We start from the raw sequence: 27,981 nt of genomic DNA, 5'->3' as shown, positions 1-27,981 counted from the left end.
CTCGCGTCTGGGGAGGGGGCGTGGCCTAAGGCAGGGCTGGACGCCATTGGCTGAAGAATACCGGGTCAGGCCAATCCGGGCTTCTAGAGGGGCTTACTCGGCCGCAGGCCCTGCGCGCGCCAATGCGCGTGCCTCCTTGGCCGGCGGGAGGAGGGGCGGAAATTAGAGCCGGGTGAGGGGCACGCTGACGCACGACGTTCGAGGATGGCGGGTCTGGGTGTAACCGCGCGGGGCCGCTGTCTGTACCCGCCTCAGCGGGGAACCCGGCCGGCTTTTCCCTGCCAGAGCTTTTGTGCGATGACAACCTTAAGCCCCGCGGTAGAAGGGATCGCTCTGGAGCACACCCCTTTGTCCCTCCAGTCCTTCCCGTGAGGGGCGCTGGCAAGGAGGCGTGTCCATTGAGGCCGGGCGCTGAGCTGCCGCCCTCGCCTAGGGGCGGAACTCGGTCGCGCTGCGCCCCACTGCTGCCGGTTTCCCAGGTAGCCGCGCCTAGAACTTCAGGCCGCTGGCCACCTCCTCGCTCTTTCTCTGTTGCACTTCAGCTCAGCACTGGCCAGAGCAAGGACACGAATAGAACTGGACTTTTCACACGGGAGGGCCAGGCGTTCCCCCGACTCATTCCGGGAGCCGGGGACACAGGGTGCCGCCCTGCAGCCTTTCAGCCCGGCTAAACTGGCTCAGGACTGGCTCTGGTCTGGCGATTAATCTGGCCGCCAAGTGATGTGCCCACCGTGGCCTGTGCTTATAGGAGTGAACTACGTGCCCGGGCAGCGGGTGCTGCTGTACAGGGAACGTGGGGCCCCTTCCTCCCCCTTCCGTCCCAGGCCCGCTGCCAACTTCTCTAGGCTGCCCCTCTCCCACCGCAGTCGGGAAGGCTTCAAAAGCCACCAGCTGCGAGGACCCCGCCCACCCCGCCCCACCCTTCCACTGGGCCGCCTGAAGGAAATGCTGGGCTTAGTCCCTGCGGGGTCTGGACCAACTTGCCCTTGACTTCCATCGCAGGCGCTCCCCACCCTCAAACTCCAAGTCTTGGGCCATCAGCGAAGAGACTGGTGCATAACTTCCTGCCTTGGGAACGACTTTAATACACCCCTCACAGCTTCGCCCTCACCAGACTCTCCACGGCAGCTCCTGGCCCAAAACTGGAAGCATTGAACTCAAAAGTCTGCAACCACTCGTTTGTTGGGCTAAATGGCCTTGGAACAAGTCAGACACCCGAGCTGAATTTCAACAGAAGTCGGGAAAGTGAGGACCACTCAGGCATTTGGCCCCAGTGGACCAGAATAGAGAAGCTGGGAATTAAGGGCGATGGCAAGGTTCGTTTTCCCAGAGTTAATTTGGAGCATACGTAGGAAAGACCTCAATTGCCAGGTAGCCAAGGGGGAAACTAAGCCATTCTGGTTTACATGTTGTGGTGAACTGTAAATTTGTGTCAACATTTGAGTGTTTGGGTATCTGTAACAAAACCCTGAAATTCCCTCTCACTGACTTGAGTTCTGCCCTCTGGGGAGACTACAAAGCTTGTTAAGCTGGCTTAAGTCCCTGGAGGAGGGTCTCTTTTTTGGCAGAAAGTAGTCATCTTCCTACCAGGCAGATTGTGTTGATGACATTTAAGAGATTTGTTTCCTGACCAAGTAATGATTCAGAATGTTCCTCTATTTTCACCACATGTCTCAGTCACTTCTTCATTAGGAAGGAGCCTAATGAAGCCACACTTCCCTTCCCTGTCCCTCTCCAGTCAGTGGAATTTTGCCCAGTCTTTCAAGTGCTATCTACAGGGGTACAGAAGAACTTGTAGTTGTTGGGCTATTATACTCTAGGCTACTATTGCCTTAAATGAAGGGAGAGGGTCATGGGCTGAGTTAAAGGATCTCGGTTATGACTGCCCCCAACCAAAGGTTTTCCATAGGTGCGTCTTCCCAGAGAGTCTCAGCTGTGCCTGGTGTCATTCTAGATATAAATCTCAGTCCCTTGCTTTCTCAGTCCAACCAATCATCAAACATTTGGTGATTGTTAGAGCCTCAAGCCTGGTCTCCTTTGTCCTAAACCCAGGTGGAACTGTCTTCAAGATGAGTCCAGTTATGTTCCCTGGAGAACAACTCACTATAGCAATGGGTTCATAGTTTTCTTTCTAGGTAGGATTTTGACAGAAACAGCAGAAGCGGAGCAGCCAAGATAAGTAGATCAAGATGTGTTTGAACAGTGAAGAATCTTAAGTCTGTCAGAACCCAATAAGACCAAGGAGAAACACCTAAATGTTCTGATATCTGCAGTTGCCAAAGTAAACAGTTTGCTCTCTCTATAGGGATGGCCACAGTAAATGGTGCTGCTCTTGTGCATAAAACTTCTAATCAGTCTCAGGCCTTCCCAGGCAAATCTGAGCAGGCAGGCAGAGCTGACCTGGTATCGCAGGAAAGCCTGTGTCATGAAATACAAAGCCACAATAGATTTTTTAAAAGCAAGTTGGAAAAAACCAATCATGCAGAGAAAGAATACATTCATGAAACTATCAATAATGTCACTTAGGAAAATTCAAAAGATATTACAACACATCAAGGGAAAACATATGAAGAAAAAAGAGTCCCTGGAAACTTAAAAGAAGTTTTCAATATAAGGATTAGAAGGGAAAGTTGAAGAAAACTCCATGACCAAAACGAAAAGAAGCAACACACACACACACACACACACACACACAAAGAAAAAAAAAAGGAAAATAGAGAAAAATTTAAAAAATTAGCCAACCAGAAAGTTTATTGATTAAATAACAGGGCCCCAACAGAGTGATCAGAGAAAGTCATCAATGAATTAATCCTAGAAAAGTTTTTATGACCAAAGAACATGTGCTGAAAGGGCCCACAGAAGGTCCAGCACCAGGGCTGGGGGTATAGTTCAGTTGGAAGAGTGCTTGCCTTGCAAATACAAGTCCTGGGTTCAATCCCCAGCACCACAAAGGAAAAAATAAAAAAAAAAAAAAGAGGTCCAGCATCATATCACTGTTTCAGAATACAGGGTACAAAAATGTCTTCACATTACCAGCAGGTTACATACAAACAAGGATCAGAATCCTGCTGTAGGCTTGTGAACAACAAGTAGAAGTTAGAAATCAAGGAAATAAATCCTTGAGAAATGGAAAATTATTTTCCAACCATCACTCATCCAAACTACAAACTAAGTACAGTGATGAGTCACTTAACAAGGGCATACTCTGAGAAAAGCATCATTAGGCAGTTTCATCTTTGTGTGATCACAAAGTGAGCTAAACAAACCTGGTTGGTTTAGGTCAATCACTCCCTGTGGCCCATTGATGCATTGAAGAAACATGTTCAACATATCAATGAGTTTGCTGCCAGTGTAGCTCTGGCATTTGCAATGCTTTTGATAAGTTTGGTCCCCAATCCGTGGTGATACTGGGAAGTGGTGGACTCTTAAAGAGGCAGAGACTGATAGGAGGTCTTAGATGTGCCCTTAAAGGAGATATGGGACTCTCACCCTTTCTCTTCCTCTTACTTTGCTTCCCTCCTCTACTTCATGCTCCCACCATGATGTATGGTGCCACCACTGACCCAAAGCAACAGGACCAATTAGTCCTGAACTGAAACCTCCAAAACTGTAAGTCAAAATAAATCTTTCCTCCTTTTAAATTGATTTTCTTGGGTATTTTTTAATAGTAACGAAGCTGACTTAACACATTATTTTTTCAATAAACTTTTTGTAACTAAGAGAATATTCTAAAATAATGATCAAAATATATAGTGAATGCCTAAACCAGTAACATAATCACTTATTAAAACTACTATGTATGGGGCTGGGGATAAAGCTCAGTTGGTGGGGTGCTTGCCTTGCATGCACAAGGCCCTGGGTTCAATTCCCAACACCACCCCCCACCACACACACACACACACAAAAACTATTGTGTGTGAAATTTTATGTTCTATGCTTTTATATGAATGGCAGTATGCTAGGTTTGTTTACACTACCATCATCACCTATACACAGCTAATGCATTTATATTATGATGTTATAATAGCTACCATGTCACAGGTGATAGGAATTTGTTTGCTCCTTTGTAACCATATGGGATCACCATCATATATGTAGTCTTTCATTGACCTGAAACATCATTATGCAGTGTGACTGTATTTTTAAATACATGAGATCTCAAAAAAATTTCCCTCCCATGCATTGTTTCTCTTGGTAAGAAGCTATCAGAGATTATGGTTCATCAAAATGAAGTAAAACAAGAGAGATGGGGAGTGGGGGACATGTAATTGAGAAAGCAGTGCATTCAACACAGGGCTAAAGGCAGGTGCAGCAACCCAGGCTAGGGCAGTTCAGCTTTTGAGAAGCTTCTGCAAGAGGTGATAGAGGCCATATAAAAGCTGGCCCAATCAGTGAATTTCAAAAGGCTTATTTCTGGCCATGTGACATGTTCATAGTGAGATACTTGGGAATACCAGGTAGATAGAGCGGTCTGTCTAGAATGGGCCAGCTACCATGGCAGAGGGAGAGAGAAAGTATCCACCCAGAGGTGTTACTCATACCATCTTTCCCCCATACACAACATATTCTCCCCTTCCTAGGTGGGCCTGATCCAATATCATATGCCTTTTTAATCTGGATCTGGAGGCTAGAGACAGGATAATGAGGATTCAAGACAAGGGTCATCAGTGTCCACTCAAAGTACAGACCTGTGTGGAAGGCTTATTAGTTTCTTTAGGTGGTTTCTTTTGTCTAGAGATATATGACATAGAGATAATTTTTGCCCCCTCTCCCATCACTATGAATTTGATGTGGTTTTTCCACAAAAGTTTATGTGCTGGAGATTTGGTCAACAATGTGATGGTTTTAAGAGGTAGTGAGTGGAACCTTTAAGAGGTGGGGCCTAGTGGAAAGTGGTTAGGTCACTGGGGTACCAACCTCAGAAGGGATTAATTCTAGTCTCTCACAGTAAGTTAATTCCCAGGATAATGGGTTGTTATAAAAAGGAAATCTTACCCTTGGATGGTTCTCCTATCTCACCATGTGCTCTCTTACGTACACACTTCTACCATGATCTTATCTGCTATACTGTGATGGGGTCACCTGATCTTGGACTTTAAAACTGTGGATGAAATAAACCTCTTTTTCTTCATGAAGTACCCAACATCAGCTGTTTTGTTATAACAATAAAAAATGAACAAATACACTTTCCCCATACACATACCCAATGCACAGTGGGGCAAAGAGACACAATCACAAAAAAATAAAAATAAAAATTTTTTTTTAAAAAAACAGCCCAATTCAGAAAATGGTGGAAAGGGAGACATGCAGCAGACAGTATCCACAACAATCTTGAAATCTTGCTGTATAGATATTGCCTCCTACCCTGAAACAAGAATGTTCCTAGAATAGTGTCAATCCTACTTTGGGGAAGCACAGCCAGTCCATTGTTCTTAGGCCCCTCACTCCATCCTCAGGAGGTTCTTCCTTTGCCGGTATCTTAACTGCACATTGGGGAATATGCCCCTTTGGGAGCTGAGCAGTTCTCTCACCCCACTTTTGGAATGTATTAGGTTAGAGACTAGGGTTGATTTAATTGTTAGCCACAGACTGTATTAATCTTGGTTCCTGATTTTTTGGCACAACTATAGTTTCTCAAAATTCTAGTTAATCCCTTACCTGGTCTGTTTAATTTCTCTTAGCCGTATTGTTAATAGCTACTCTCAGTACTTTTCAAGATATAGTTCCTTCTCAACTTAATTGCAGGTATTCTGAGTTTCTCAGTCTTTGATGATAGAATAACACCTTTAGTGTCTTTTCTCTGAACTTTGCCAGCTATCCCAGAGAGCAATTTATCAAATTTTATACCATTCAATAAGAGGGTGACCATGCGTCCAAAAATCTGTTTTTTCACTGATCAGCATTCAAGCCAGTGCCACTTATGTAGCACCACTCCATTCTTGGTTGCCATTCTTTGTATCAGTCAGGATTAGCTACGTTATGCAACAGTTACAAATAGTTCCAGAAGTTTTGATATTGCTTATCATATCAAAATTTAATTTTTAGTCTATTAAGGATGCTTGGGACTCTGCTCTGTGTCATTTCCCTCACCCTAGTACCCAGATTAACAAAGCACTATTCTTAGGAAAACTGACAATATGGCAGAAGAGAAAAGGACTTTCTAGATGGTCTTGTGTTGGCCATTAAATGCTTGGCCTAGAAATGACACACATCTCTTTTGCTCATAACTGGTCACATGGACTATCTGCTATAGAAAATGTTTGTGTTCCCCAGAGTTCATATGTTGAAATCCTAATGCCCAAATGTTGTGATATTTGCAGGTGGACTCTTTGGAAGAGGAATTAGATCATGAGAGTGGAGCCTTCTTGAATGAAATTAGTGTACTTCAAAAGAGATTTCAGAGACCTCCTTTGCCCTTCCATCATATGAAGTTATAGTAAGAATACAGCCATCTATGAACCATGATGCCTAGGTTTGATCATGTACCTACCAGCCTGAGGAACTGAGAAGCAAATTGTTAATACCACCCAGTCTATGGTATTTGTAATACCAACCCCAAACAGATTAAGACACCTTCCCACTCATAGGAAGCCAGCAGGCTGTCTCTGGAAGACCAGGAGCTAAGCTATTGAGGGAAGCATCAACCTGATCTGAATTGAGAAAACTGGCAGAGTTTGGGATTCAAATAATAAGTAGGTTTAAAACTAAATTAACATAAAAGCAAGAGCTTCAAAGAAACAAAAAGGAATGTCCACTGTAGTTGCCTGCTTGGCTCAGTTGCAGATAATGTTTTCAAAGTGGTAATGATCAACACTGAACCCTGAACAAATCAACTTTTTCACATCATTCTCATGGAGGAATGGAACACTCTGGGTGGGCACAAGGGAGGGAGTGGGAGGAAAAGAAGTCTACATTTGTATAATGAGATATCAGTAAGCCCCCCAAATTGGAAAAATTAGAAGTAGTGATGCTATGGTGAGCAGAATTCTAAGATTCCCCAACATTCTGCCCCTAGTCTATACATATCCACTCCCAGTTAGTCAACTAATACCCTAGGTGTTTTTGTAAGAGATTTTGTGATGTGATTATGCTTTCTAATCAGCTGACATTAAGATAGGGTGATCATCTCAGTGCATCTGAGCTGATCACATTATTCCTTTCAGTTTGAGTCCAGAGAGACAAGGAGGTTAGAGAAATTGGAAACATGACAGATATTTGAATTGAGAAAGATGCTCCATTGCTGACTTTGACAAAAAGAATGTCCACTATAGTGGACATTGGAGGGGTGACATGGCAATGGAGGGGGTGACATGGCAAGGAATGCAGGCAGGAAATAAGAGTAGTCCCTGATTGAAAACCAACTAGAAATGGGGACCTCAGCCTACAACCACACACACACACAAAAAAATAGACTGTTACCACAGCTGAATGAGTTTGGAAAAGGACCCCAAGCTCCAAATGGGAACCACAGTCCAGGCAACTTGATTTTAGTCTCATGGGGTCCTGAACAGAAAAGAACAGTACCATTCCCAGACTTTTAACTTACAGACCATAAAATAATAAAGATTATTATCTTAATCCCCTAAGCTTGTGGTCATTTGTTATCCAACAATGGAAAAATAATACACATACTGTATGAGTCCCAGAAAAAACAGTCTGGTAAAAGAGACAATGCCATTTGTATGTACTGTTGGCCCCCAGTATCCATTCATTCCACAACCAAATATTCAGTCCACCTATAGATCAAAACTATTTGAACAAAAATTACATTTGTATTGAACATATAGGCTTCTTAAGCATTATTCCCTAAACAATACAGTATACCAACTATTTATGTGGCATTTATATTACATTAGGTATTATAAATAATCTAAAGATGATTTCAAGTATCTAGGATGTGCATAGATTATAGCAAATACTACTCCATCTTATGTAAGGGACTTGAGGATCCTTGGACTTTGGATCCATCCATTTGGGGTTCTAGAACCAATCCCCTATGGGAATGACTGTATAACTTTGATGTAAGGAAAAACTGAGATCAAAACTATCAGAGATTATTAGTTGCCCATTGAGATCCATCTCCTCTGTCAACAGCAGTAACTGACAAGACTTCCCAGGAACATTTGCAGTTAGGTGTGACGCAGCGACCAACTTCTAAACATTTGCAAATGATCAGAGGAGCATCCCATTGCATTAGGATTTTGAAGAAGTTGAGCCTTTGTATTATCAGCTTATCATTACTATGTCAGATACTTGAAATAATCAACTTATAAAAATAAAAGTCATTTTGCACATAGTTTTGGGGGTCCCAGTGACACCATTCCTTTGAATCTGTGGCAAGGTAGTACATCATGGCAGAAGCACAGAGGAAAACCATTTATCTCTTGGCAAGGAAGCAAAAGAGAGAGAGAAGAGGGCTGGGTTCCATAACCCTTCACCCATGACCTCCCACTAGGCTTCATCTCTTAAAGTTCCTATCCCTTCTCAATACCACCACCCTGGGGATTTTAGGGGACATTCAAGATCCAAACTATTAGCAGTCCCCATATTTCATCTTCTTCTCTGTTAGCTGGAAGTTTATGACCACATAGCTTTGGAGGATGTTGGAGCCACCAAATAGACCCAGGACTAGACATAAGGATTAAATCTGGCCAAGAACACTCTTCTGGACTCTGCATTTGGGCCATAGTATGGACCCAGAAATCTGGCCAAGAACACTCTTCTGAACTCTGCGTTTGAGGCATAGTATGGGGTTACTGGACATTAGATTACCTTAACTAATATGAAGGTGGAAGATGGTGCAGGGAAGGTAAACAAGAACAACTGGAAGTATATGGAGTGAGGACATTGTGCCAGGTGCGATAAGAGTTGCATTTTGTTCTGTAGTCTTACTCTGTGGGACTGGCTTCCTGGTGGCAGCCAGGCTGAGAGATGCTACTCTTAGCACTGTCCTTCCTTCTTCTCAGGGCACACACTGACTGTAGTTTTGCAACTGCTCATAACACACAGCCTGGAGTGGAAGATGGATGGGTTTTTCCAGGATATCTCCTAATGTCAGTACTCAGCACTCTTCAGCAGTGACCTCCTCACCCAGTAGCCCAGGCTTGCTCCTAAGGTCTTGAATCTCCCATATACTCTCCTACCTTCTCTACCTGTCTCCTGAGTTACTCATAATGTCACTAAAGGATTATTCAATTCAAAGAAGACTTTGATCCCAGACATTTTACTGCTCTGAAATATGACCATACCAGAATTAGATTATTGGTTGAGGAACTTCTAGTTGAAGCCTGCATCTCAGTCGCCAATAGTTTGACATGTAACAAGGAGAACAAGCCATGCTCTGTTATAACAATTACATGGGAGTGAGTTAGAAAACTGTTTTCATGTCCCATCTCCCATTGTTCCAGAGGGCAAAATAATTCATCAAGTTCTAAATGATGAAAGCTAACTTCACATCTGGTTCACGTTTACACAGGGAAAGATTAAAACCAGAAATGATTCTGAAACCAAGCCATCTAAAGACTGGAGAGGTATTTAGAATGTCTGCAACTAATGTGTGAAGGGAGCTTGTTACAATGCTGGATAGTCCCATCCAGGTTAGCCAGAACAGATGGCTTTCACTCCCAAACATGACAACCCACATGGGTTACCATCCTCCTTCATAATGGTCTAGGAGGGCATCTGGTCTCAATGACAATTGTTAGTCCTTGTGTGTCTCTCTCCTCCCTCAATCCATGGTCATCTGCCATTTGTAACAGGTATTCTTCCCTTGCACCACCCCCTAAATTCCCACCCACTTCTGCAGGTGCTCAGGGTCAAATACTACATTTTATCCTTTCAACTCAGATCCTTGCTAAGCCTGAGGTTAACAGCAATAAGTCCCAACACATCAGTGCTCACTTGACTCACTAACACACATAGAAACTCCACATGGAAGGTGCTGTTTCTTTCCATTTTACAGATCAGAAAACTGAGCCTTTATCAGGCTGAAAGACTTTCCCAAAGCCACCAATAGCAAGATGCAGAGCCCAGACTCTCAGCCTAGTGTCCTCTCACTTCACAATAGAGCCCCTACTCACTAGCTAATTAATGTAGGGATTTATCAAGTCAATTAAATAAGAGCAGGGTTGGTCCACTCTAGGCTCTCAAGGGAATCCTGTTTAATGAGTATTCCCATTAATGGGATTGAGAGGATTTTCCATGAACAATGTCGACTACGACTCCCTTTAATTCTTAGCTATCTGCATCCAGGACTGTGCATCTGAGACTGAAGGCTGGCTGGCATTAGTGGGCAGATACAAATGAAGCAGTATTCTTTTTTTGTTAGAGCTGAAGTGAGTGAGTTATTTAAGTATCATAAAAATCTCAGAAAGTGCCTCTGGAAATGAACTGCCAGGGTCCTTGTGGTCAGGTCGAACTCTTCAGCCTGGGCACACATGGTCTGTTTGTTAACTTGGAGCTAGAGAATAAATCCTCAATCCTTCAAATCCTCCGTATGTTCACTGGTTTTGTGGGCTTTGGGCTTCTTAGGTAGGATGGTACGAGTCAGTATCTATTAGATCCAATTCTAAAGTTAAACAAGATGATTTAAAATATTTTCAAAATGTAACGTGAGTTTTCTTTCTATTTGAGTCTCTCTGTTCGGGAGCTTTCCATTTGCTCTGAGGTATGAAACCTCTTTCATCTGTAAAGAAGAGAGCTGTACAATCAGTTCTATTGATTGTTTAATTGGGGAGAGGGGACATTTGGAAATGTTTTCCCCAAGGAAAGGGAAAGGAGAAGTTGAAAATGAATCAGATTTAATCACACTTCAGGTAACTCGAGAACAGCCAAGAGGTTGCCATCTCTTACCTGAAGTCATTTCCTGAAAGTCCAGAAATAATTCCCTCTGGAAACCATGTATTGAGGTCCTTTGAATGTTCTGCATTGGGTCTCTGGTGAATGACAGGAAGTGGGCCTTCTAACTGTTCCTCTCCAATGGGATAAGATTGCCCTTAGCTGTTTGAGTTGCCCAGTCTTCTTGAACTCCCAGCCAAGATCCTGAACCCAGGTGGAACAGAAACAAACCATCCCCCTTTCAAACTTCTGATTCAAAGAAACATTGGTTGATGTTTTAGACCATTGTGTTTGGGGCTGTTTGTTACACTGTTTTATGTTATGAATGTGAACTCAAATTTCATGTGTGGGGAAGGAAGCTTGGCCTCCAATGCAGCAGTGTTGCAAGGTGAGACCTTTAGGAGGTCATTAAGCAGAGTCTAATGAATGGATTAATTCATTAATAGATTGATGAATGGATTATTGTCTTTGTTATAAAAGCAAGCTCTCTCTGACTAGCTTGCTCTATCTTACCATGTGATGCTCTCAGCCATGTTAATGATGAGGCAAGAAGGGCCCCACCAGATTTCACCAGATTCTGGCATCAATGTATTAGATTCCCCAGCCTCCAGAACTGTGAGCTATTTAATTTTCATAAATTATCTGGTCCATAGTATTTAGTTATAGCAACAGAAAACAGATTAATACACTCAACAATATATGGTCCCTATAAAATAAGAAACTACTGGCCTAATGTTTAATCAAAGGAAAATGACCCCTGGGGGATGCAAACAAAGGATGGCCATGGGTCTAAGCTCTGTACTCCATGGATGAGCCAAGACAGCTTCAAGACAATTTGATCAATCCTGTGTTTGACTTAAGGACTGACCTAAGATTTCCTGGTGTTCATGCTGCCGGGTGAAACACCAAATGATGAACTTTGCCTCCTCACAGCCACTCTGATACAAGGAGGGATGACCATTTCCACACACCCTCCCATATCGCCAATGTCCATTTGGAGTCCTTGTAGTATAATCTTCTCCTCCTCAGGGAGAGGATAAGGAGTATGACTATCTCAGACCCTTTCCCTCTGATACTTTCCTCATGTTTCGAAAGCTTTCTTGTTGTATCGTTGTATCTTTTCTGCAATCTTATAGGCCAATTTTCTTCTTTTATGCATTGTGACAACCCTTGCTAATTGTTTACTGAATAACAAAATAACCCAAAAGTTAGAGGCTTAAAATAGCAGTAAACATTTACTGCCACAATCACAGATTCTATGGATTTGAGAGTGGCTAACCTGGGAGATTCTGGCTTGGGATCCATCCTGTGAGATAGTAGTTATGACATTTGCTGGGGCTACAGTCACTTAAAGTCCTGATTTGAGCTGGAGAATGCCTCCTGCAATGGTTGACCCAAGTGGCTAGCAAGTTGATCATGGTTGCTAGTGGAAAAACTTCAATCCTGCCCACGTGTGTCTTTCCATGAGGTTGCTTGAGTGCCCTTACAGTATGACAGTTACTTTCCTGACCTAGAGCTGGTGATCAACAGGAAGAGCCAAGAGGTGGATATTTTGGGGTTTTATGGCCTAGCTTCAGATGTCATTTGGCATCACTTCTTCCATATTATTTTAGTTGGGTCTTCTGAGTTACCAGGTCTGGCCCAGATTTGAAGGAAGGGGAATTAGACTCTACTTTTTGAAGGAAAAAAATGTCCCAAAACTGGGGGTATGTTTAAAAATGGCCATATCTACCAAGTATTATTATTTCCTACTTGCTGTGATTTTATTCTAAACAGCCAGATGCCTGGCTAAAATATTACATTTCTTAGGCTCTCTTGATGGAATCACAGGTTAGTAAGGTATAAACAGAAGTTATTGGGTAAGATCAAATTTTATTTTGTTTATTTATTTAGTAATTTATTGCACTATTGGGAATTGAACCCAGGGCACTCTATCACTGTGATAGATCCCCATCACCTTTTATTTTTTATTTTGAGACTGGGTCTTACTAAGTTGCCTAGACTGTCCTTTAACTTGCAAGCCTCCTGCCTCAGCCTCCCAGGTAGCTGGGATTATAGGTGTACACCACCATGTTGACTATATTATGCAATAAAATATCATTGAAGTCTTCCTGGAGTACAGGACCAAGTGAGTCAAGGAGGGGCTGTAATCCAGTGTGTCATTTGGGAGCTAAATGAAAGAAGCTCTTTGCTGAGTATGTCATTTTTTGAGGGTCCAGGCTAGCCTGGAAGAACCCTAGGGTCATTAAAATACCAAGTCACTTTTATTGACATATGACTCTTGTGATCTCTGAGGGTTCATTTCCAGAAAGAGAAGGAAGTATATCAGTCCTCTCCACTGTCAGATAGAACACATATCTGCTCAGACAACCTGGAGCAGAAGAACTATAGCCAGAAGTCCTCAAGTCTCCTTTCTACCACCACAGGTCTAGGGAAATGGGCAAATCAACTCTGCTGTCTGGAGCTGTTTCAAAAGAACCACTTAGAACTTAATGATTTAAAACATTTATTGCTGTTTATTTTGCTCATAGTTCTGCTATCTGAACAAAGTTTAGAGAAGATGACTCTTCTCTCCTTCACACAATGCAGCTGCGGAGGTTCAACAGGACAGGCACACTCACGTGGCTGGCCAGTGAGTCCTGGTTGTTCACTGGGAGTTCAGATTAGGCTGTGAGCCCAGGACTTTGGTTTCTCTATGAGTGGATTTCTCTATATGCTCCTTCGCCTTCCTCACACAATGGTTGGCTATATTCTAGGAGTGAATATCCCAAGAGATCAGGTGGAAATGCACAGCATGTTTACAATTTTACATTCAGAATTCACATAGCAACATGTTCACAATACTGTAAGGATCAGGCAGTCAAAGGGTGTACCCAGGTTCAAGGGAAGTGAGGACATAGATTCCACCTCTTAATGGGAGTAGCAGAGTTATAGAAGGGCAGTGGAACAGGATTCATTACGTGGCATTCTTTAGGAAATACAGTCTTCATCAGGGAGTTATCATGCCCAAGTTTTCATTGTGCTACAGTTTGATGCTCCCTGTTTCTATTATCATTCATAAGACATTAGGAAAACCAGAAATGCCACAAACCAGCCCCTTAATGTCCCTCTAGGAAACCAACTTTCTTTTTGAGAAAATAGATATTTTTTTAATTTTAGAGGTAAAATATAATCACACAAGTGTCAAGTTGAGACAGATCTCTTCTTTAGAACTGTATACACTGAAATTTTTTCCTGGCATGAGAGGGATTTCTGTGTCCCAAGAGTCAGTTCCAGAGTTTGCACTGAAGACCACTTCCCAGAGGGACAGACCAAGATGACCCTTCCTGAGAGCCTGGCTCTACCCAAATATATCTCCCCATGGGCCTCTCTGGCAGAGTGAGAAAGAGCCCCAAACCCCTCACTTTCCCAGTCTCCCTTGCAACTGGCATGCCATATGACTACATTTGGGGGCCAGCCCCTTACGGTATCAAAGAAACCATGGATGAGAGGGCCAAACTTTCCACTCTCCCACCACCTGCTTCCCAGACCTACCCAAGGCCTTGCTGAGACTCCAGGGGCTGCCCCAGGGGCCAAGAAGCAGCCAGACTTAACCCACAGCCCACCTTTGGGCTGCTCTATGGGAGTGGAAAAAAGGGCTTTCTCTCCCTGCAGCAGGACTGTATTGGGTTCCCAGGACAATGACCAGGGTGGGCTCTGCCCCTCTCAAGGACACAATGAGAAGAGGTCCCCTGGAAGGGCCTGGAGGGACAGAGGTGGGATGGGATGGGAGGATAACAATCACATGATCCAATGCTTGTAAGAAAGGATCACCTGGTTGACAGTCAAGAAAAGCCTCCCCTCCTGGCTTTTATCCTTTCTTCTCCTGCAGACCCTGTGGCCACTCTTCTCTGCTGGCTTTTGTCTCTCTTCCTTTTGTCTCACACCCTCAGGGCTTCCTCTCCCAGCATTCTCATGCCACTCAGCTTCAGCATCCTCTGTGACCCTCTGAGTCTTCAGGCACAGATTACCCAAGGGAGATCTTGTAAGCAGACATACAGCCCTTCTATTGGTTCTCAGAGCAGACCACCTTGCTGGCTCTGGTCATTGAAGCAATTGGCCTAATGTCTGGGTGACATCTTAGATCCAATCTGCTAAGGAGCAGGACCAAAGTGAGAAGCATGCAGCTGGAGCCAAGGAAGCACATAAGGTGGGCCACACAGAGGTAGAGAGTGCTACACTGGAGTCCAGCTGGATTTCCTCAAACATCTGGAGTTCTCATCCTAAAATAGAGAATATCCTCTTTCCTCTCTTGCTAGGGGGTCTAAACAGCTACTTCAGTGTCGATAAGGGCTCTGCAGAGTGCTTGGCCCACAGGAGACACCCACCCATGAAAGCAGAAAGGGTGACAAGGCAGAGTATGGGCAAGAGTGCCAGGACTGTCCAGGTCACACACCCTCAAACTGAGGAACCACAGCATAGAGGCAAATAGCTCCTGATTTCCTCCCCAACATTTATTTTGAAAGTTTTAATTATATAATATACTTAACATCTTTTATGCAGATTCACCAGTGATTGTGCTTTTACCATATTGATTTATTTCTCTCCCTATCTATCTATCTAGTTTTTTTTTTTCCTGAAGCACCTGAAAATAAATTGCTGATATCATGACATTTTACCCATATGTACTTCCAAAATTAAGGACTTGCTCCTTGGGAGCCACAGAGCCTCTATTGCACTTAAGAACTTTATTGTTAATTTCTTCACATTATATAATATGCAGACCACATTTAAATTTTTTGAAATGACCTCCAAATCTCTTTTCTAGCCAAACATTTCTTCTTTATCAACTGAACTGGATTGTTACACTCTCACCCCTAAACCCTCCACTTTAGATCTTTTCATGGAGCCCATCCACCTCAATCCTATGAGGTTGGGCAAGGCCCTAAGGATGGGTCTCCCAGCAGGCAGTCTCAGGGACCAGTGTATTTCATCACTCCATTGTCATCTCTGTCCAAAGGGACAGAGTGGAGCCTTGACAAAGGCACCATTGGTTTTCCTCCCTTTGAGGTATTTGATCCTGAGACCCTTTCTGGCCTCAATCTGAAATACCTCAAGTCAAAGGGCTATCCTCAGGCATACAGCCATCATTCTTCACCCCGTCACTGTCCCATTCCTTCTAGAAGATAAGAAAAATAAAAATGAACATCTTATCCTGAGACGTAACTCAGTGGTAAAGTTTATGCTTAACATGTAGGAAGCCCAGGGTTTCATCCCCACCCAGCATACATGTGTGCATACACACACACACACACACACACACACACACACACACACACACACACACAAAGACTTTATTTACAAGAAACAGAAATTTTAAAAACAAAAAAAAAAAAATAAAACTCTTCGCCTTCTCCTCTAACTGTTCTGCAGAGAGTAGGGGATTATTTCTGGAGGAAATTGGTGCTTACTCGCAAACAGTATATACTCTTCCACCCATTGATGACTTCAAGCACCAGGCTTCTTAGAGTCTTATCTAATCCTCTCAGTGACTCCACTGGCTAACTTGTGTCCCTCAAAATGGCTATTGACTGAATTGTGCCTCCCCAAACTCATATGTTGAGGCCTTAACCCCCAATATGATGGCATTTGGAGATGGGGCCTTTGAGAGGTGAGTAGCTCTTGAAAATGAAGTCCTCATGATTAGATTAGTTCCATTATCAGAAAAGAGAGAAAGAGAGAAGTGCAGGGGAGCCATTTCCACCATTTGAGGATACATCAAGAAGATGGCCATCTATAAGCCTTCAGCAGATACTGGATGCCAATTCATCCAGCATCTTAATCTTAGACTTCTCAGCCCCTAGAATGGTGAGAAATAAATATCTATTGTTTAAACCACCCAGACTGTGATATTTTGTTAGAGCACCTCTAGCCATCTACGACAACCCTTGATGTAGGGAAGCATATCTCAATGTACTGGAAGGAAACCAGCTCTGAGAGGCACAGTGGGCCACATTGAGGTCACACCCAGGGCATAGGGCACAGCTCTGTTCTGGTCCCAAGACCAGTTTATCAGTTAGAAATACTTTGAGATACAAGTAACAGAATGTAGTCAATAGCCACTTAAACAACATGGGGACTCCCCTCTTCAGGTGTCTGATGGTGGGTCTTTCCTGGGTTGGGGAAGTGGACCCAGGGGTGCCAACAGGGACCTACCTCCTTCTTGCTGCTCTGCCACCATCCATAAAGCATTGTATTTCTGCTCTAGAAGTACCTGCCGCATCTGACTGGAGTGAGATGAAATCTCAGTGTAGTTTAGTTTAATTTGCATTTCTCTAATCACTAGAGAAGTTGAATGTTTTTTCATATATTTGTTGGCCATTTGTATTTCTTCTTCTGTGAAGTGTTTGTTATTAATTGGGTTATCTGTTTTTATTGGCATTAAGTTTTTTAAGTTCTTTATATATCCTGGAAATTAATGCTCTATCTGAGTTGCAGGTGGTAAAGATTTTCTCCCATTCTGTAGGCTCTCTATTCGCACTCTTGGTTGTTTCCTTTGCTGTGAAGAAGTTTTTTATTTTGACACCATCCCATTTATTGCTTCTTGATTTTACTTTTTGTGCTTTAAATTTCATTCTGCTACTTACGGAGTTCAACTGGATCAGGCCACCCCTCACCCACTCCCCACTAGGGTTCTTGTTGGAAGTCCTACTTTCTAATTCAGCATGTTTGATATCTCTAGATACTATGGGAAACTCATTCCAATTCCTAGTGCTCATTAAAGTTTAATTGGATACCTAGAAAAGGAGAACATTTTGGTGGAAAGGAACAGAGGATTAAATGTTCCTAACTAATTCCATACCTCCTGCCTACCTCTTTGAGATTTTCCAGTTTTTCTGGTGAGGATTGCTGGCCTATTTGTCTGAAGGATGGTATATGGTTTTCAAGCTCATTGTGAGCTTATTGGAGCTGGTTCTGAGCCCATGGAGCCTCCAGGTGGTCTCCTGGACCTAAAGGGAGATCACTGGTCGGTCAATCCTTCTCCCTCCAACTGTGCAGTATTGCTCTGTCTTTTCCCATTAATTTGACTGTTTCTGCATGGAAGACTTTGGGCCCTGTAAGACTCAGTGCCTCCTTCCCCAATTTGAGCCTGTCTTGGGCTGGGACACTTGATTCTCATGGTGACCAGGACCTTCTCACTATATCCTTTAGGCCCAGCCCACACCATAGCCTACCCCATGCTTCCCTTTCTTTCCTCTGATCCCCCCTGGGAGAGGACATTGGCCTCTTTCTCCTCTTGATGCCTGAGCTCAGCCCCACTCTTCAATTGATTGTTCCCACAGCCATGGCGTCTTGCCACAATGTTATCCCTAGCTGGGCTCAAGCTTTCTTTCACTTATGGGATATGATCTGGGGCTCTGCAGGGATACCTCTACTCTCCTCCACTGGGTGGTATCTTGGATTCCCTTGACCTTTCTCTGGTTGATTTTGGACTATGGGGGATCCCAGCAGGAGGGCTTAGGGAGGCAGGAGAAAGTATCCTCCCCTCAGGGTCCCTTTAGGCTGGCTGTGTCTTTTGGGAACAGGCCATGGCTCTGAGGGGAATCCTTCCCTCACAGCTGTTCCCAGGTCTAAGGTGCAGCTGTTCCAACGCATGGTAATTGTGGGTGGTAATCAATCCCTTTTCTGCCCTTAATATCCCCAGGCGATGCACCCGCTACAGTTTTCCTTGCACAGTTCACAGCTTTATGAAGACCTCAAGAAGGTCTCCCAAGGGGCATGCCTTTGCTTCTGTGGCCAGGGTGACCCTTGCCCCTTAGGTTAATCAGAGATACATACATGGTTAAACATTTCTCTCTTAAGTCAGTGGGGCTGCAAGTTTCTCATTTGGAGTATAGTTATAAAGTTCAATTCGTTCCACAGGTGTTGACTGATTGTAAGCACTAAGGTATGGCTTCTGGGCTAGGTACCAGGTGCCAATGGTATGCAGGATCACACAGTCAGGACAGGGGCCCACAGGACCCAGAGGGGTAGAACTCAAGAGGGACTTCCAGGGTTAACAGGAGTTTGTGGGTCCATAAAGGACACAAGGAAATTTTAGTGTGATGGCTGAATATGGCCAGCAACCACAGTCCAGGACTAGAGAGGTGTACTTAGGGGGCCAGGGACTTACACTCAGCCAGAAGGCAATGCTCCCTGAGGAAAGTAATTCCTACTGATGGCAGAAACCCAAAGAGCTTTGTAAGGGCAGAGGGCCATGTGTTTGCCAACCAAAGCAGCTGGATACCATAATGACAGGTGGTGAGGGAGGGAGAGAGAAGATCAAGATGCTCAGAAAGTGAAAGAGGACCTTCTAGGCCCACAGAGAGGAGCATGCCAAGGGCTGGGCCCATCAAACCTCAGTTCTGCTGTGTGATGTTGGGCCAGTTAGTGAGTCTTTCTGCACCTCTTTCCTTATCTGAAGATCATGGAAAGCCTCTGTTGTGAGCAAATAATGCGATGTTCCAGCCTGGGCATAGCACGCCTGTGATATGCAGTTTTCTTCCCTCATTAAGCCAAAAGTCAAAAGTCCTTACCTCATCACTGCCCAGCCCTGCCATTTCTCCAGACCCTCTGAGAACCATGTAAGGTTCCTCCTCCATCACTGTGTTCTGGATGAAGCCTATGACCTTGGGGTCTGAAGCTAGCCATGTTCTTAGCAAGGGCAGCAGGCACACCCATGGACAGCAGTGGTTTAAGGAGCAGGTGCTGGCAGCTGCTGCCAGCCTCACAATGTGGCTTTTGTAGGCCTGGGTGGCTGTAGAGCCCAGGAACGACCTGTGCCGGGAACAATTCCCAAGGCTCTGCTGGAGCGAGGCTGCAAGATCTCAACAAAGCTCCCGAGAGAGCCGTTGGGCAATCACTTTTGTCATGCAAATACAGGCGGAGGTTACCGGCGAGTGCTTTCCCTGCATGCTAACCATTTTGTCATTCAGATGAAGCAAGCTGGGCTGGAAAAAGGCTGTGTGTTCCTGGGTCCCTGAGCTTGCCATGCCTCTCCTATTGTTCTTCCTTGGGCCTAGCAGGGTGAGCCTGTGCTGGCTCTGTGCTGGGCCTGAAATTCTGGCTCTGACTCTCATTTTGGCCAGGAATCAGTGGACCCAAGGAAAGCAGCAAAGGCCAGAAGACATCATCTCAAATTATGCAGCCGGCCAGGTTGAGGACAGGCTGACCATCTTATGGGGGAGAGTCTCATAGGCAAGGAACTGTATGTGTCAAGGCTTCAAAGTGGGATGGCCAATGCCTGGCCCCAGGGGAAACCTCGAGGTTGTGAGAAAGGCCTGTCCATGGATCCTGGGTGTGTATGTGTGAAGCTTGAACATGGGTTAGGGAACAGGTGATGGGGACTGAGGACTGGCTGACTGCCCACTGGATGAGGCAGGTGCCCAAGGCTGACCCATGTGTCCACATGGAAGGGTCTGAGTCCTGGGCCAAGAGCCAGTTTCCCTCCCAGTACTACTGCATAACTAACCCAGACTGTAATTTGGCAAGTTTCTGAATTTTTCTGAGCCTCAGCTCACTTCTCTGTGAAACAAGAATAGGAATGATGAGATGAAATTAAATAATCCAGATAAAATGTTGAATTTGGTGCCTGGCATGTACTCAGCACACAATGTACACACTCATTTCCCAATAATGCAACTTCTAGGAACTTAGTTTTACTAATATTCTTGCAAGAGCAAAATGACACATGTTCAAGGTTATTCTTCATAGTTTGTACCAGTCAGAAATTGGACATGGCTCAACTGTGCAAGTACAAGGCCTGGTTAAACAGCTCATGGTTTGTCCACTATAACAGGGAACTCTGCAGGTGAAACAAGAACCAGGGCACTCTTTGTGTACTATTACAGGGAGCTGACATCATGCCGAGCTGGGAGGCAAGTAAAGCACCCTGCACAGAATATGCATGTGGCCTTCTGGCAATGCCCCTAAGAAAGGAGTGGGATGGGGCCCTGGTAGCCTGCTGAGGTGGGACAGAGGGTCCAAAAGCCTGGGAAGAGGCAGGGAGTGATAGGTAGGAGGTGCAGCATTCAGAGTACATCATACACATACACCCCCTGCCCCTAGAGGTTCTCTCCAGTAGAAACAGACCCTCTTGGGCAACGGGGCACTCAGTCTCTGCAGGATGGAATAACACAACCAGTCACCATGGCAACAACTGGCAGTTGTAATTTCCAGCCAGCAGGCAACTCCTTGAGCACAGGAAGAGAACGCAGGCCACCAGCAGGGCTGCCACAGTTTGGCTTGTCTATATCTGGGAGAGCAATAGCTCCCCGTCCTCACTCTCTCCCCTGTAAAATAAAGATCCAACACTCCTGCACCATGAGGCCTGGGAGGAGAAACTGAGAGAAAGCCAGGCTTTGAAGTGGGCACAGGGTTCTGTAAACATGAAGGGTTCTGGCCTACAGTAGACCCACAGAGACCCTTTTCTATTCCTGATCACCCTCATTAGAGATGCCTTCATGCAGCCCTGAATTTCTATCATTAAAGCATCTTCCAGAAAAACATATAAGAACCCGAGAAGAGGAAGAAGGCAGATGCCTTTTATTTGGGCAGGACATATCCTTGGGCAATTTGGTCAAGTTATAAAGGTGTATGAACACAGGTGTGATTCCCTACAGGTGCAATCTGCCTGCTTATCAACCACCTCTCTACTGCCAATCCCCCATTTTCACCCCACACCCCAGTCCTTCCAACCTTGGAAACCACTTGCAAAGTTATTCTACCATCCCTGTCTCTCCCAGGAAAGTACCACCTGACCACTGGCATTGCCCAATGGCATGAAGCTGACCTCACGCTGGATGGATATCAGTAGCTGTGCTGGGTGGACTATGATCATGGTGCTCATTACCAATAAGGCCTGACCCTGAAAGAAAGGCAGATGAACTCTGACCTCTAGGTGTGGCTGCCCCAGCCTAATAGGAACCCCCTCCCCTGTCCTGTGGGGTTGGTCTAAATTGTTCTGCTTCCCCTAATGGGACTGGCCTTATAGATCAATATGACAGGCAGGAGCAAGCAAGGCTATCCGGGGCCTCATGAAGGACAAGGGACCTGGAAGGGCCCTATCTTCACTTTTGCCACTTTCTGAAGATATTCCTGCATGGTTCTTTCTGCAGGTTGTCAGGTAGTGCTTGAGGTAGGGGAAGAAGAAAGATGAGAGAGAACAGGAACAGGTCAGGCCAGATCAATGCAACAGCCTCTCTGGCCCCCTCTCCACTGCTGCCACCCCACAAGTTGCTCATTAGCTCTGTTGTGTCCCCGGCACTCAGGAGCTCCTTCCCACTTGCTCCCACTCACCTGAGCACTATGGGTCTAAAGTCACAGCTCTGAGCTGGGCTACAAAGGATCTGGGTTTATGAGTTGGGGAAGAATTATTTGTCTATAGCTTTGTTCCCAAATTAAGTTCTGGGATAGACAGGGAAGGTGAGCCATACTCCACAGGCAACCATGAATGTTTTCAAACATCTTTTAAAGAATAGTTAAAACAATCACAGAGGTATGATGAAGTGCATATAAAATCCCTATAACATTCTCTGATAATCTCCTGTGCAAGCAGCATCACATGATACCCTATTGGGCCTTATTTATTCTCATTTATTGGTAGGGACAGCTGGAGAAAAGTCTGAGACCCTCATGATATGAATTTATGTTCTTAGCACCTTTCACAGACATTCCTGCTAGCCCTCATTCTCTAATCTTGATAGGAATAATGTGTTAATTAGTTTTCCATTGCTATGACAAAATACCAGAGAAAAACAACATCAAGGAGAAAAGATTTATTTTGGTTTACAGTTTCAGAGGTCTTCCATCCTTGATTGGCTGGCTTCATTGCTATGGTCTGTGGTGAGACAAAGTAACACGGCAGAGAGGCCATGGTGGAGCAGAGTTGCTCACCTCATGGTTGCTGAAAAGCGTAGTAAAAGAACAGGGGGGAAAAGCTAGGGACAAGATACAGTCCTCAAGGGCTCACTCCCTCCAACTAGGTCCTGCCTCCTATAGTTCCTACCACCTCCCAGTAATCCATCCAGCTAGCTGTGAATCATCAATAGATTAGCCTACTGATGAGGTCAAGCCCTCATGATTCGATCACTTCTCAAAAACTCCACCTCTGAAGATTGCTGCACTGGGGTCCAAACCTTCAACACACGAGTCTTTAGGGGACATCCAGATCCAAACTATACGTACAGATGATTGTCTCCTGTGGAAAGTGGGGGTAAGGAGAGGAGAGTAAGGCTTCAGAGGAGCCTGAGGTCTCCTCCCCTAGATACTTGAAGCTGCTCCTCCAGCCAGGTAGACCTGGGCAAGGCTTGGGCTTCTGGACTGTTGGCACAATCTCACTCTTGGATCAGATGAGGAGGCCAGATGAGCAGGGTGAGTCCTCTTGGTTTAGGGGCCCAGGGTTACCCCAGATTCTTGTTTGAGATGTAGTCTCATTTATGCTATACAACAACTTCCCTTCCAAAAGCAAAATGCCCTGTACTTGAACAAACCAATAATATCTACTCCACCATAGTGAAAGAATTAAGCATCTGTCATTTAGTTGTCAGACTCTATTTCTGATTGAACATGGTTAAAGATTACATTTCTTCCAGCTTACATGCTGTCTTTCAGTGTGTTTCTATAGGCATTTTAAGTTTTGGGGGACAATTGTGAGATCTCCTCAGGCCTCAGTGCCCCTATCTGAGATTGGAGAGGGTGGACTTGGACCCCAGTTCAGTTAGATGCTCATAAGCTCACAGCTCTGCAGGTCCAGCCAGTGTAGGAGAATTTTATCTATTTTTCCATGGTCTCTTCCCCCTTCCTATCACCCCCAACTCTCATCTGAGTTCTAATGGCATCAAATTTACAGATCATTCTGATTCTGATTAGAAAGATGGTGTTTTAGAAGGGATATGATACCAGAGTTTCTTCAACTCATTGACAGAGAAAGCTCTGGAACCCCACAGCAACAAGTCCCAGAAATAAGGTGCCCAGTGCAGAGGGGTAAGAAGAGATGAGCAATCTCCTACAGCATAATACAAGAGTGGTGACCAGTTTGCAGTCAATGAGTGAACTCCACTCTCAACTCCATCTCCCCTTTGGGCCAGGGCTCAGCAAGGACACCCCTCCCCCCACATACACACACACACCACCCAGCAGCTGAAAGGGCTACAGCCATCCCGGGGCACACAGTTCTCTGGAGCCTGTCCTAATGCTGCCCCTCTGTCCCCTTGACACCTGGCACTATCTGGAGAAACTGGCTCAGAGAGGTGATTTGAACTTCTACCAGTCATTTATGACCTGCCACTTCACACCCCCTTACCCTGGGTCTCCAGGTGTTCTACCAGCGATATCTGGCTACAGCCATGGCTTCCCCTCTCCAGAGAAGGGCTGGAGAATCTTGCTCTTCAGACTTGGCAGCTCAGTGATTTGGACTCACAGCCAGGTGACCCTCCCAGTCAGACTGCACACTGGGCTTTGTAGCATGCACATTCCTCACGGCCTTCATGCACGCTGCTCCCTGGCCTGATTGGATGCCTTCCCAGGCTCATACACCTGTCATTCCTTTTTCTGCTCTGAGTGACTGCTCCACCCACACATTCTCCCTGCAACCTGGGCACTGTGCGATTATTTACTGCTGTTTCTGTTTGCCCACTGGGCCTTCTATTAGACCAAGAACTTCACTGAGGCCAGACAGGGCTTGGGGGTCCCAGCATAGGGATCATGGCCTCCAACACAGAAGGGTGTGCCAAGCCCAGGGCATCTTTTCACTTATTTCTCCCTGAACAGAGTTGTTACTACTGTTGTTTCCAGAACAGGGAGCCACTCAGGACTGGAGCCTTTCTATCCTGGTCTGGGAAAAGCAACCTTATCAATCAGGTATGTCTTGTTAAACATAGTACCAAAATAGGTCAGAAACCTTGTGAGACTCAGTCCCAGGTAAAAAGGGACTTTGCATTTTTAAAGACCTTCATGCAGATGGGTGCAATGGCACATGCCTATAATCCCAGCAACTTGGGAGGCTGAGGTAGGAGGATTGCAAGTTCCAGGTCAGACTCAACAACTCAGCAAGACTCTATCTTAAAATAAAAAATTAAAAGGGTTGGTGATGTAGCTCAGTGGTAAAGCACCCCTGAGTTTAATCCTTTGTACCAAGCCTGGGGTGAGGGGAATCCTCCATGCAAATACAATGCAAAAAGGAGTTAAAAATATTTGAGGTATTTCTTCTTAAATTGAGTTTGACACATTACTGTGTTATTCAAAAAGATGAATCCAAACAGACATTCCCCTTGTTACTTAAACATGTCCATGAATGAGAAGCAACTTTCCTGCTAGACCAGGTGGCCTCATCTTCTAAGGAACATCTCAGTCCTAATAAGATCTCTGGGTAGGTTTGGCCATGTTAAGGTCCTATGGACCTATGGACCTATGTAACTGCAGAGTCCCAGAGGGATAGGATCCTGCAGCTGGGCTGCCATGATGGATAGGCTGTCCCCTCCTGCCCACACAAGTGGATGCCCCCATGAGGCAAGGGACAGTCCCTGTGGCCAAAGAATGGCTGTTTTTCTCAGGTCCTGCCAAGTTACTCAGGCAAGAAGCCTGTTCCTTCCTTCTGTATGCTATGTTTGAAGACAATACTCTGACCGCTGCAAAACGGGAAGATGCAGAGAAACCACTAACACCACCCTCATCTGCCAGGGGAAGAAAGGAGGAGGGGGCCCCCTGCCCAGGGTTGCACACAGTGTTCCTGAGAGTTAGGCTGGATCCCAGGATCCCAGACTCTGCCCACTCCTGGTACCTGTGGGCTGGAAGGGAGCTGCACAGGACTGACCAGAGGTGTATGTTCAGGGGAGTTCCCCATCCCCACTTCCATCCATGTAGCTCCTTAAAACTCTGGGGCATCTCACACCCAGAAGTCTCTGAACCCCCCACCCTCCCCTTGTGACTGCCCACCAATTGCTCCACCAACTGCCCAATTGCTCTCATAGGGGGTCCAAGCTGGCCCAGCCAATGCTATGGAGTCAATCTTGGGGGGCTTTGTGAACTTTTTTTAAGGGATGAAAATAGAGTTGTCAACATTTTATTTTGCCAATGGAGGATGTTGTCACAAAACAACCCCTGTCTGCTATTACCGCTTCATGTAAAAAGGAAGTTTTAACTTTAAAATAATCTCATAAAAAAGCTGAAATATTCAGCATCATAAAATTTGACAAAGCTGTTCTCTCTCTCTCTCCTCTTTTTTTTTTTTTTCCATTTCATTCGAGACCTGAGAGCTCTGCAAAAATCCCAAAGACAATCTCATTTGGTCCAGCTAAGTGGGCAGGGTGATTCCTGGGCACTCTTCAGGCCCTGCTTGTGATAGGGCTGATGGCCAGGCCTCTTCTGGAAGTTACCCACACGCCAAACTCCTGGGTGTCCCCTGAAGCAAACTGGCCAACCCAGGTGTTTCCTGAAGAGTTCTGGCTGTGGGCCCTGGAGCAGGTGGACAGGACACATCCTCCCTCCCAAGCCTGACATCTCTGTCTTCCAGGGCTGGCACGCCGGCCATGCAAGGGCTGCCCCAGACACTCACTTGTGCCTGAAGCCAGCTGCTGCACAAAGCCACATTGTGGGCCTCCGCCTGGAGGGCAAGCACGTGACTGCAGATGGTGGGTGGCTGCCGGACGGGTGTGCCCTGCTGCCTTCCTCCAGGCCAGGACTCTGCATCCTTGCCTTGACCCCACACAGCAAGAGCCAGTTGGGGAGCTGAGGGATCCATGAGGATGAGAAAACACGATTTCAATACCCTGAAGGAGGCATTAACAGGGCCCCAGGTGGGCTCCTTCTGGGGTCAGCCAGGACTCAGGTTCTGACTTCACCCAGAGCCTGGTCCTTTTGTCTCTGATTGTCACTGCCAGCTCTCACCACCCCTGTGATGACAGGGTCCTTGAGTTCAGCATTCTCTGTGTGAAGGAGCCTGGGTTCTGAGGCCCAGAGTGGGTTTTTGAGGATTCACGACAGGCTGACCAGTGAGGCAGGGCCAGCCCTGGGCTCTAGCACTCCCTTTCCCTTCCTGTTGATGACTGACCTCAGCCTGAGCCAGTTCAGCTGAAGGAGGAAAGGAGCCCCTGAGCTCAGTCAGGGCTTCCGGCCACCCAGAGGTTTAACCTCTAGAAGTGCAGCTTTCACACATGAGCAAAAACAGCAAGAATGCTCTCTCAAGCCACCGACTCCTTCCTGTGAGCCCCAGGCATGCTCAACCTCTCACAAACTAAGAGACAAACCCACAAAAAAACACACCCCCAAAACCAGCCGAGGGTTCTTCTTGGAGCAATCCTTCTCCCCAGCTCACTACCACATTCCTCTTCTTTCCGGGCCTCCAAACAGCATGTTCCACACATTAGAATGACTGCAGGTGGAGAGTGCTATAGTTTGGATCTTAAATGATCCCCAGAGGCCCATGTGTTGAAGGTTTGGTCCCTATGTTGGTGCTATTGGGAGGTGGTAGAACTTTTAAGAGGAGCCTAGTGGGAGGTCTTTGGATCATTGGGGTTGTACCTTCAAAGGAAATTGTGTAATCCCTGTCTCTTTCTTTCTCTTTTTAGCTTTCTGGCCATGAGGTGAGCAGCTTTGCTCCACCACGTGCACCTGCATGATGTGCCACCACCAGCCCAAAACAACAGGACCAACCAATAACGGACTAAAGCCTATAAAACTATGAGCCAAAATAAACATTTTTCTTTTTTGAAGTTGATTGTTTATGGTGGTTTGCTAGAGTAATGGAAAGCTGACTAGCACAGAGGGTCGGGGGGGGGGGTAATTAGTATCTTATGTGACACCTTCTACACAATACAATATTATGCCACTTAAAAAATACTTACAATGACCCCTGGGACTGGAGCTGTGGCTCAGTGGTAGAGCGCTTGCCTAGCATGTATATGAGGCCCTGGGTTCAATCCTCAGCACCACATATGAATAAACAAATAAAATAAAATATCCATTGGCAACTAAAAACACTTAAAAAATATACAATGACCATAAATAAATATGAAAAGAATGCATGTCCACCTATTTCCCTGGAAGGCCCATTGTGGTGAAGGAGGCACCATCTTTCTGACCCAAACCAGAGCCCAGGGTTTCTTCCTAAAGTCCTCCTTCCCTTCATTA

General features: G+C 45.4%; 2 long non-coding RNA genes across 2 annotated transcripts; both read left to right on the top strand.

Annotated features, from left to right (window-relative positions):
• Positions 1–37: 37 nt before the first annotated feature.
• Positions 38–7,586, top strand: LOC120886919 (uncharacterized). Its single transcript, XR_013439492.1, has 2 exons — positions 38–3,609; positions 6,321–7,586. It is a non-coding gene; the product is annotated as an uncharacterized LOC120886919 (long non-coding RNA).
• A 16,745-nt stretch (positions 7,587–24,331) lies between these two features.
• On the top strand, positions 24,332–27,563 carry LOC144377596 (uncharacterized). The gene is made up of 2 exons (XR_013438589.1): positions 24,332–24,714; positions 27,420–27,563. It is a non-coding gene; the product is annotated as an uncharacterized LOC144377596 (long non-coding RNA).
• The last annotated feature ends 418 nt before the right edge of the window (positions 27,564–27,981 follow it).

This window comes from Ictidomys tridecemlineatus, chromosome 5, assembly GCF_052094955.1.
Source record: "Ictidomys tridecemlineatus isolate mIctTri1 chromosome 5, mIctTri1.hap1, whole genome shotgun sequence".
Classification (NCBI taxonomy): Eukaryota; Metazoa; Chordata; class Mammalia; order Rodentia; family Sciuridae; genus Ictidomys; species Ictidomys tridecemlineatus.
The sequence above is the reverse complement of the archived record's forward strand: the minus strand, read 5'-3'. Positions and strand labels throughout refer to the sequence as shown.